Raw genomic sequence first — 10,126 nt, forward strand, 5'->3', positions numbered from 1 at the left:
TACCCTCTTTGTAATGTACTCAGGAAAACAATAAAAGCCTGTCTAGGCAGGGATTGAGTGCTCTGGCCCTCTCGCCCTCTCTCTCCCTCAGAGAATGGCCATCCCATTCCTTTTTCTCCGCAGGACTCCTGTAGTCTGTGTGTATTTTTTCTCTAGTAGCCACAACATACACACATCCCGTTGGCCAGGATCCGCCACAAAATACAAATCAAAAGCATAAAAAAAAAATACAAGCTTCTTTTTGAAATTAAGCAGATTCAAAAGTTCCTATCAGGAAACAAAAACGCAGCAGTAATCACTAAGTTGTAATATTCATGTTGTGGACTGAATGATGTCCCCCCAAAACTCACATGCATGGGGTTGGGGGCCCAATCCCAACCCCAACCCCATTACTGGTGACTGTACATGGAGATGGGCCTTTAAAGAGGTCATTAATTCAAGGTGAAGCCATTAGCATGGGCCCTAACCCCAATCTTATTTGTGTTTTTATAAAAGGAGATTAGGACACACAGACACAGGAGGCTGATACACAGATGAAAGTCCATGTGAGGATAGAGCCAGATGATGACCACCTGAAAGTCAAAAAGAGGGGCTCAGGAGAAACAAAACCTGTCAACATTTCGGTCTTAGACCCCAAGCCTCTAGCATTGTTAGAAAATAAATTGCTGTTGTTAAAGCCACCAACTCTGTGCTATTCTGCCACAGCAGCCCTAGCATACTAACACAATTTAGTGTAGCCCTACTGACCCATAGCCCCTCTGAGTTATTAACATTCACTATACAAATATTCACTGAAAATCTTAGAGTCATATACTGATGTTTCAGTATGAAATGTTTCTTCCTGCACAGTATTTAGGATGGGGCAAACAGTTGCTTCAGCAATTTAATAATCTTCCATATGGAGAGGTCTGGAGCTACGAGCAGCCCAGAATTGGCTCCACAGCAAAACAAAGCCATCAAGAACTCAACCTATGTATATCCTCCGGTTCAGCCATCTTCTGTTTACAGGCTTTCATCTTCGTGCTATTGTGACTTGTTGAAACAATTCAGCTACAGAGTTTCATATGTGACTGAATCACACCAGCATCACAGATAACTCTGCAAGAAGGCAGAGCAAACCTCACAGGGAAAGCACCAAGAAATGCTTTCCCAAACCCCACAGCTGACTTCTTCTCACTCAAGTGAGCTAGACTTCATCAACTCTGAAACCTGTCATATATGTTGAATGAATAAAACAAAAATATAAAAAATAGCAACAAGGAAATAGTATTTGGTAAATGAATAAATGTATAAATGAATGGGTATAAATTGACATAATTCTAGGAATCCACAGTTGGCTGTTAAATATTTAATGAATATATTGCCATTTTAAAAATGACTGCCAGTAGTTCTTTATCTTTAAAAGACTCTTGAGCACAGGCCTGCGAACCAGAGGATCGCGGTTCGATTCCCAGTCAGGGCACATGCCTGGGTTGTAGGCCAGTTCCTTGCAGGCCAACTCCCAACAGGGAACGCACAAAAGGCAACCATACAATGATGTTTCTCTCCCTCTCTCCTTCCCCTCTAAAGATAAGTAAATAAATAAAATCTTTAAAAAAAAAGACTCACCTCCACCTTTATGTGCTATTTTAATCATTATTCTTTTTATTTGCCATTTTCATCATTTTCTTTCAGTGTTACATATTTGCTTTACTTTGTAGTTTATTTGATCAATGAAGATATTATAAAGAAAATTTTTTATTAACTCCACATTGCTAGTTTTTTACTGTGCCTATTTCATATGCCTAGCATACCTTTGACCTCTTACTTACCCCTTAGTGCAAATTTCTTCACTTCTTCAGGGTACATTATTTATTTAAGTGAAAAAAGTAGAATAATTAAAACACAGCATAGAACAATAAAGAAAAATGTATTATTTTTAGAAAGTAGCATGTAGTGATATAAAAATTTTAAATGAAATGTATATCTATATAGATAGATTAAATATAATATAAAATTTAAAGGAAATAGACTAAATACGGAGAAAGTGATAAAGACATTAAAGACAAAGGAAAGCTTCCATTTAAGTAAATTAATTTTATTGGTATAAATCATTAGACATAATTTGACATAGAATCATTTAAACAAAGTAGTTTTCAGTTATGTGTTTTGATCAATATTATATGAGAGACTAGAACACTATCTGGCGTATAGTAGAGGCTTAATTCAGGTATCTTCAAATATATATCTAAACAAACTTACCAAAAGTTATGGTGTTAAAATTTTCTATCCTCAACAAATGTAAATATTTTTAAAGATTTCAGGAGGCTGTGGTTTCTAGAGTAATGCATCATTAAGAGAACAGCTGTCACTGTTTTTAGTAAGAGGTTCCTTTCCCAATGACACAACCAAAATTATTAGGTTATATGTCTTCTAATATTCAATGCCAGCCTGACCATTTTCAGTGACAGAGTACAGACTTTCCAAGGTACCCTCCCTCTGCGGACCACCAAAGATCATAAGGATTTAGTCTACTCCAATGGTTGGGATCATTTAGAAATCTGATGTGTCCCAACACCTCAGAATGATTACTCCCACAGGTAATGGACTTTGTCTAAGGAAGTATGATTTCAATTCAATCCAGCAATCATTTCTAAGTCTTCACTGTGTGCAATGAGTTAGGTCAGGCACTGAGCGGCCATAGAGACCAGAGGAGACAAAGGATGACTCAAGGAACTTGTTCACAAGGAGCCAGTCTTCAAATAAAAGAACATGAAACACAAATAACTGTGATGAAGGTAAAATGACATGCATACAAATGAAGATGAAAGAAATGTGATAGGGGGACACAGAGAGAAGGTATGATTTCTAAAAGTAAGACTAAGAAGCCTTCAGTATTTTCTGGTGATGATTAAGTAGTATGTCAAGTAGCCTGTGGTGGACTCCAGCCAGCAGAGTCTGCCTGTTGTGGCTGATGGCAAGAATGGATGCACAGGCGACAAAAATCCTGTAGAGAAAAAGGGAACAGCAGGACTACTCTCTCAAGGGGAGAGTGCCTATGGATGTCTTGGCCACTCCCTCAAGAGGGGAATGCCTCAACCCTTGCCTAGATAGGCTTTTATTGTGTTCCTGGGGTCTTACATCAGAGAAAGATTTATTATCTATTACATAGAATATTATTGTCTACATTTTAGGTACAATCAAGAAAATGAAAATATATATGAGACAGAAAACTGTACTTGAACAAGAATTAAATTTAAAAAAAGAAAGAAAATGAAAATAACATGCAGAGGGGAATGGCAATGAGCTGATTAGCTCTGTCCTTGGGAAAACTCATACAGGTTTTGGATATTACCTTGAAGATAGACAATACACATTTGTTGTTTTAGACCAGGGTAATGGAGTTTTAGCAAGAGCTAAAAACAATAAAAGGAAAGCCATTAACAGTCTGTATGCATTTTCTAGGCCTCATTCCCACAGGAAAACTCGGTTTGAGGGTTTGGCTCCTGCCCACCACTTCGCTTCTGTAGGTTATCCATACAGAGCTGAGTCACATTTGCCGGACTTAAACAAACCGGTCCCCTACAGTAGTAGCCCTGAATTGTGAGAAAAGATAGACAATATTTTAAGCTGAACATAGACAATGATGTTTAAAAATGCATGGTTTGGTAAGAGCTGGTGAAGGTTACACAATGTGGAAGACTATAATGGAAAGAAAAACTTAAAAGGCATCAGGGACCAGATGTGAAAGCCTTGAGCAACATGCTAAGGAGTCTGCATTCACACCCACCTGTCCCACCTACATGGTCTAAGAACAGCCAAGATTTCACTTGTGCTACAATTACTTCAATAAGATCACACCCTCCAGGATTCATTTACCACTTAATACATTTTCATAGCAGTGATTCTTGATTGCTCACTCTTGTGCTTTTAGGTAAAAAAAAACAAACAAAAAAGTTGTATTGAATTCAGCTTTAATATTCTATAGCTTTAATTTCATTACCAGAACTAAGCCTTTCTTCTCCCTATTGAGCCACTGGCAAATCAAACAATATTTGGTTGACAATTACCCCATCTCAGCCCTGTGCAGGAAATCTATACATTTCTCATGAAAATTATTTAGTAGTTTATGGTTTGCTACCCATTTTCAAATACATGTGACTGTCACATAATGTAACATTTATTGTGTCAAGAATAATTGTAATTTGGCAAGAATTGTGCCAAGCTCTTTATATATACAATGTTATTATCGTCATTTAAAAATGAGAATATTATGACCTACAGACCTTAAGAGACATCACAAGGTCATTGAACTAAAACGTAGAAATAAAATCAGGGCTGACCCTAGAATTTCTACCTTAACCATTATGCTATATTATTTTCTAAACACATACACACACACCACAAAACTAGTTATGACCTTTTATTAAAGACAACAAAACAGTTTTGTAAATTAATGACTTTGTAAATATTACTCTACTAGACTTCTTAATTAATTCAGACTATCATTAAGTTGATCTCACTGTTTCAATTTATACAACATTTTCAAAAATGCATAATGTCATCTTTATGTGTAGTTCAATGCTTTTTGAAAGGCAGTTTTTATTTATTTATTTATGTATTTATTTATTTTAGAGAGAACAGAAATGAGAGAGAAAGAGAGGGACAGAAACATCAATGTGGGAGACAAACAATGTACAAGAGAAACATCAATCGGTTGCCTCTTGCATGCACCCAAATGCAGACCTGGCCTGCAACCCAGGCATGTGTCCTGCCTGGGAATCAAACCCGTGACCTTTCAGATAGCAGGCCAGAGCCCAATCTACTGAGCCATACCAATCAGGGCTGTAATCTTCACTTATTTGAAGTTATGTGTTGAAGTTTCTGCATTAAAGGCTAAAGAGTTGCAAATGGACCAACATTTAAGCCACTACTTTGAAATCTAAACATATTTCATTATTGTAGATTATAGAATTCTAAATATGTTTTATTATTTTAATACAAAACAAAATTCTCAAGAGGATAATTTCTACTGGATGTTATAAGTTGGCTTGGAGGCGGTGGGATTTTATTTCATAGATGAGTGGGCAGTTGGCACGGCGTGCCTTCTGAACTGTCAGCGGTGTACTCCTCTTCCTTTGAACCACGTAGAGCTCCAGTGGGGCTTTCCTATCCCCCTACTCTCCCAAAAGTAGCAACATCTTCCTGCTGTGCTACTGGTTGGATCTGTATCTGCCCCTCATTAAGTAGGGCATTGCCGGCTGAAGGAAAAGTGAAGCCTTATTGAAAACACAGGAGTACTATTAAATTAAATTGAAAGGAAAATTTTATTGAAAAAGATTAAAGTCCTCTTCCTGTTTGTTAATGAAATATCTTTTTGATGCTATACACAATAGCAGTACACAGGAAATTCTAGCCTAGAAGCAAACTACTGGTTTGGTGAGATTTCACTAGAGAAAGAGCGGAATACCCTTTTAAGAAGCTTTGTCGTCAGAAATTAATCCTAAAAAATCTCATCATTATAAGATTTTATATAACAATGGAAAATGTGAAAAAATATCTGGCAGGGAAAACCAGGTAGTAATGGTTTTGCAATTCAGTGACAATCATTAGGTCAAAGCAAGCGCCCGTTTCCTCCTTGGAGGACAGATTTGTCTTTCCAAGAGAACAAACACTTGGAGCCACTGAAGTTCAAAGAGAACAAGAGAAAAACATTAATATAAGATATTTTTATCCTGGAAGCAAATAAAAGTGGTTTTCTTCGACAAAAATACTATGAGCCAAAATAACTTTAATTGTCATTTGGGGAATCATGATTGACTGTGTAACAGAGTTAAACGTGTTCTGCAGATAATTCAAAAGGCCTCAAAAACCCAGTAAATAAAAATGAGCAATGATTACGATGACAACTTATCTAACCTCCTTTCTTTAACCTTAAGAATTCATGAAAGAGGAGGTCCAAGATGGCAGAGGAGTGAGTAGAAATGACACTAACTCCTCCCAGGACCAGTCTGGAATCACAAGTAGATGGTGCAAAAATCACCCTGAACACCAGCTGGAGAGAAGCTTATAGCAAAGGCAGACAGAAGAAAACACCATGTGACTTGAGACTGGTAGGAAGTGCACAGAACATGCAAGAGGGTGGGCTGGGCCCCCACAGTCAGAAACTGATGTTCTGGAGGGGTATTTCAGCAACCAGGGGGTTCCCCCTGAGAAGTGTGGGGTCTAAACAACAAAAGGAGCTCCCCAGTTTACAGCACCAGAGCTGGAAAGGAACCCAGGTGACACCCAGCTGTGAAAAGCAGCAGGGTTTCTGTCTGCCATGGAAATATGACTGGAGACACAGAGAGCCTCTTAAAGGGCCAATGCACAAAATTTCATTTGCAGCTTCTCATCCTGGGCTCTGGCAGAGGGGGTGCAGAGTGGAATAGAGGAGACACGTCAGGGGCGTCTGGGAGTGGTGGCTCTGGGGAGAGAACTAGAGGAACAGCTGCCAGGATCCCTGTGCTGTGTCATTCCACATACTGCTGAAGCCATCTTTCCCAGGCACAGCACTCCTCTCCAAGTGGCACCAGCCTGAGAGGAAGCAACAGCCCCATCCACAAGAATTACTCTGTCCCACTCGATGGTGTTTAAGCCCAGCTGCTGATTACAGCTTAAGGCTATAGCACTGATGAGTTTCAGGCAGAAAATACAAGGAAGCAACTGAAATTGGAAGACAATGAAAGAACAAGAGACTTCTCCCGAACAAGAACCAGATGAAATGGAGGCAAGCAGTTTATCAGATAGTTTAGAGTAATGGTTATGAGGATATTCAAGAGCAGGAAAAAAACACGGAACCTATAAAAAAAAAAGGACCAGTCAGAAATAAAGAATACAATATCTGAAATAAATAAGACACTGCAAGGAATAAAGAGTAGGTTAGCTGAAGCAGAGGATCAAATCTGTGATTTGGAAGAAAAGGTAGAAAACACCCAGGCAGAGCAGCAAAATAGAAAAAGAATTTTAAAGAATTGACGAGAGCTTAAGAAACATCTGGGACAAGCATAACAACACCTGCATCATGTGAATACCAGAAACAGAAGAGAGAGAGCAAGGCATTGAGAACCTATTTGAAGAAATAATGACAGAAAACTTCCCTAATCTGGTAAAGGAAAAAGAGACGCAAGTCCAGGAAGCTCTTAGAGTCCCAAGCAAGTTGAACTCAAAGAGGCCTACACCAAGACACATCATGATTAAAATGACAAGGCTTAAAGACCAAGTGATGTTAGACCAGTCAGATTGGCTATCATAAACAAAGAAACAAACAACAAGTGCTGGAGAGGTTGTGGGGAAAAGGGGACTCTAGTTCACTGTTGGTGGGATTGCAGACTGGTACAACCACTATGGAAAACAGTATGGAATTTTCTAAGAAAACTAAAAATGAACGTGCCTTTTGACCCAGCAATTCCACTCTTGGGAGTATATCCTAAGAACCCTGGAACACCAATCCAAAAGAACCTATGCACCCCGATGTTCATAGCAGCACAATTTACGATAGCCAAGAGTTGGAAGCAACCTAGATGCCCATCGGTAAATGACTGGATCAAAAAACTATGGTACATTTACACAATGGAATTCTATGCTGCAGAAAGGAAGAAGGAACTACTACCCTTTGCAACATCATGGATGGAACTGGAAAGCATTATGCTGAGCGAAATAAGCCAGGCGGTGAAAGACAAATATCATATGATCTCACCATTAACAGGAATCTAAACAAACCAAACAAGCAAGCAAAATACGACCAATGACACTCAAATATGGAACAGGCTGTCAGGGCCCAGAGGGGAGAGGGGAGAGAATCATAGGGGAAAAGGGAATGGACTCACATGAACAAGTATAAAAGACACATGGACAATAACTAAGGGTGGGGGGTGGAAAGGGGAGGGAGGCGGGGAGCATGGGGTGGGGGGCGGGCAGGGTTGGGAATATAAGACAGAAACCTGTACTTGAACAAGAATTAAATAAAAATTATATTTAAAAAAAAAAAGACCAAGTGAGAATCCTAAAAGCCACAAGAGAAAGGCAGGTAGTTACATACAAGGAAGCAACAATCTCGGACATTGCTCAGATATATCTCCCCAGGCAAGGGAAACAAAAGGAAAAATACACAACTGGGACTACCTCAAACTAAAAAGTTTTTGCACAGAAATGGAAATCATCAACAAAATAAAAACAACCCACAGAATGGAAGAATGTATTCGCCAGAATTCTCAGATGGAGAGCAAGATGACAGCTCGTGGGGTGGGGGGATGTTAGGAGGTGAAAGGATTGAGCAAAAAGGAAAAAGGTCTCTTAGATACGGACAACAGTGTGGTAATTGCTGGGGGGAGGGGAGTATAGGAAGACTCAATGGTAATGGAAAAAATACAATAAAGAGTAAATTTAAAAAGGAATTCATTAAAAAAAACAATGTGTTCTCTAACAGAAAAGAGGGTTCATTTCAAAAAACTATTTAGCATCCTATATAAATATAGTGCTAAGTTATAGGCCTATGTGTTCTGGCAAATACTAGCATGAAAGTTTTAGCAAATTTTTTGAGAAATCAAATGATTATGTTTCTGATGAAAATGAATGTTTCAGGGGGCAGGTGCCTGGAGTGAGGGTTTTGGCTGCTGGCTGTGTAGCGGCCATGCTGCCTGGCACTGGGTTTCCGGGTCCAGCATCCCAGCCGTGGTGCCCAGCACTCCGCGCCCGTGCCTGCACAGTGAACCTCGCAGCCATTGTGTGGAGCAGGCTCCTGGGGAAGAGGTGGGTGTCACCATAGTCTTCCAGCTCTCGCTCATCTACTTCCAGCTCGTCACCAGCACCTTCAAGCAAGAGGAGAGGGCAGTGAGAGATAGAATCCACCCCCCCCACCCCCCGCCCCCAGGTTCAAGACCATGATCAGCCCTTTCCGTGGAAAGTGCAGTTTAATTTGGGCAATAGCAGTCAACCCAGCAGCAACCAGTGCTTTCATTCGAGGAAAACCCCTCATCGCTGGACGAACTAGGATACATTTTGTGAAAGGAAGGACTTGTTGGTAATTGGCTGCTATAAGGTCAATGTCCAGGGCACCGAGCAGTAGTGCTGTGATGGCTGTTTGTCCAACGGCTGCTGCAGCGCTTAGGAGCACTGCGTCTGCTGCTGCCCGCAGCCGAACAAGCAACTTCTGGAGCGGTTCCTCCACCTGGCAGCTGTGGCATTCCTGACCCTCTTCGTGGCAGTCGAAGATTGCTTTGAATTATGTTTGGCTAAGTGCAGGACCTCATCCCAGACTGTACAGCCCAAGAACACCTATGGGGATCCCACAGCAAAGTGGGATCTCTCTTCAGAGAGAGCCCTCCCGAGTTCTTCTGGCATGATGGACACAGAAGATTTGCCAAGTGCACGTGACTGAAGCACTCCAAGCCAGGCTTCAGCTGTCACTGGTCCCTCGGAAGAAGAGGGAGTTCTCATGTGGAAACCTTGGCTTGGACCACTTCTTGGCTTTGACCACTTCTTGGCTTTGACCACTTTTTGGCTTCTACTCTTTGGCTCATTCCCTGCTGGGCTTTACCAGATGGGACTAATCTGTAAAGCAGCTTGGAAACACCAGTGGGTCACACTTGAAAAAGCGGACTGCAGGCAACCTTGTGGCGCGGTTGGTGCTTTGGGTGCCTCCACCGCTGCAGCTGCTTGGGGACTTGTGAGCACCCTCATGGTGCTCATCAGGGCCCTTCACTGTAAAGTCATTTATTGGGTTTCTTTGGAGTAGTGGGAAAATTATAATGTTTTATAAGGGAAAATGCCTTGTCCTGATAGTTGAATATACTCAACACTGTGTTGTTGTGGTTTCATTGTGTTCTTGAGATGCATGAATTATATCATCCCTTCACCCAGATAAAATGCTTGGTCTCTTAGAACATGCATGTTCTCTCCAGGTAATTATTTTGATTTTGTTTTAACTGCATTCTCAGGAGTGGGCCCTGAACCCCTTATGCTGACATCTAAAACTGTCTAAAATCTCAAAGATACTGTTCCATTCCAATCTAGTATCAAACTTCTAGCAGCTGGCACGGAGAGCCCTCAGATTTCTTTCCTAGGGCTGTTTGGGATACTTACATACCTATGTGCAAATAGGAATTTT

The 10,126-nt window shown here is 40.5% G+C and overlaps 1 pseudogene; it reads left to right on the forward strand.

Annotated features, from left to right (window-relative positions):
- Positions 1 to 8,650: 8,650 nt before the first annotated feature.
- LOC118997944 (SREBP regulating gene protein-like) lies at positions 8,651 to 9,397 on the forward strand (annotated as a pseudogene).
- Positions 9,398 to 10,126: the final 729 nt, after the last annotated feature.

This window comes from Sturnira hondurensis, unplaced genomic scaffold (assembly GCF_014824575.4).
Source record: "Sturnira hondurensis isolate 20B ecotype Veracruz unplaced genomic scaffold, ASM1482457v3 Scaffold0013537, whole genome shotgun sequence".
Lineage (NCBI taxonomy): Eukaryota > Metazoa > Chordata > Mammalia > Chiroptera > Phyllostomidae > Sturnira > Sturnira hondurensis.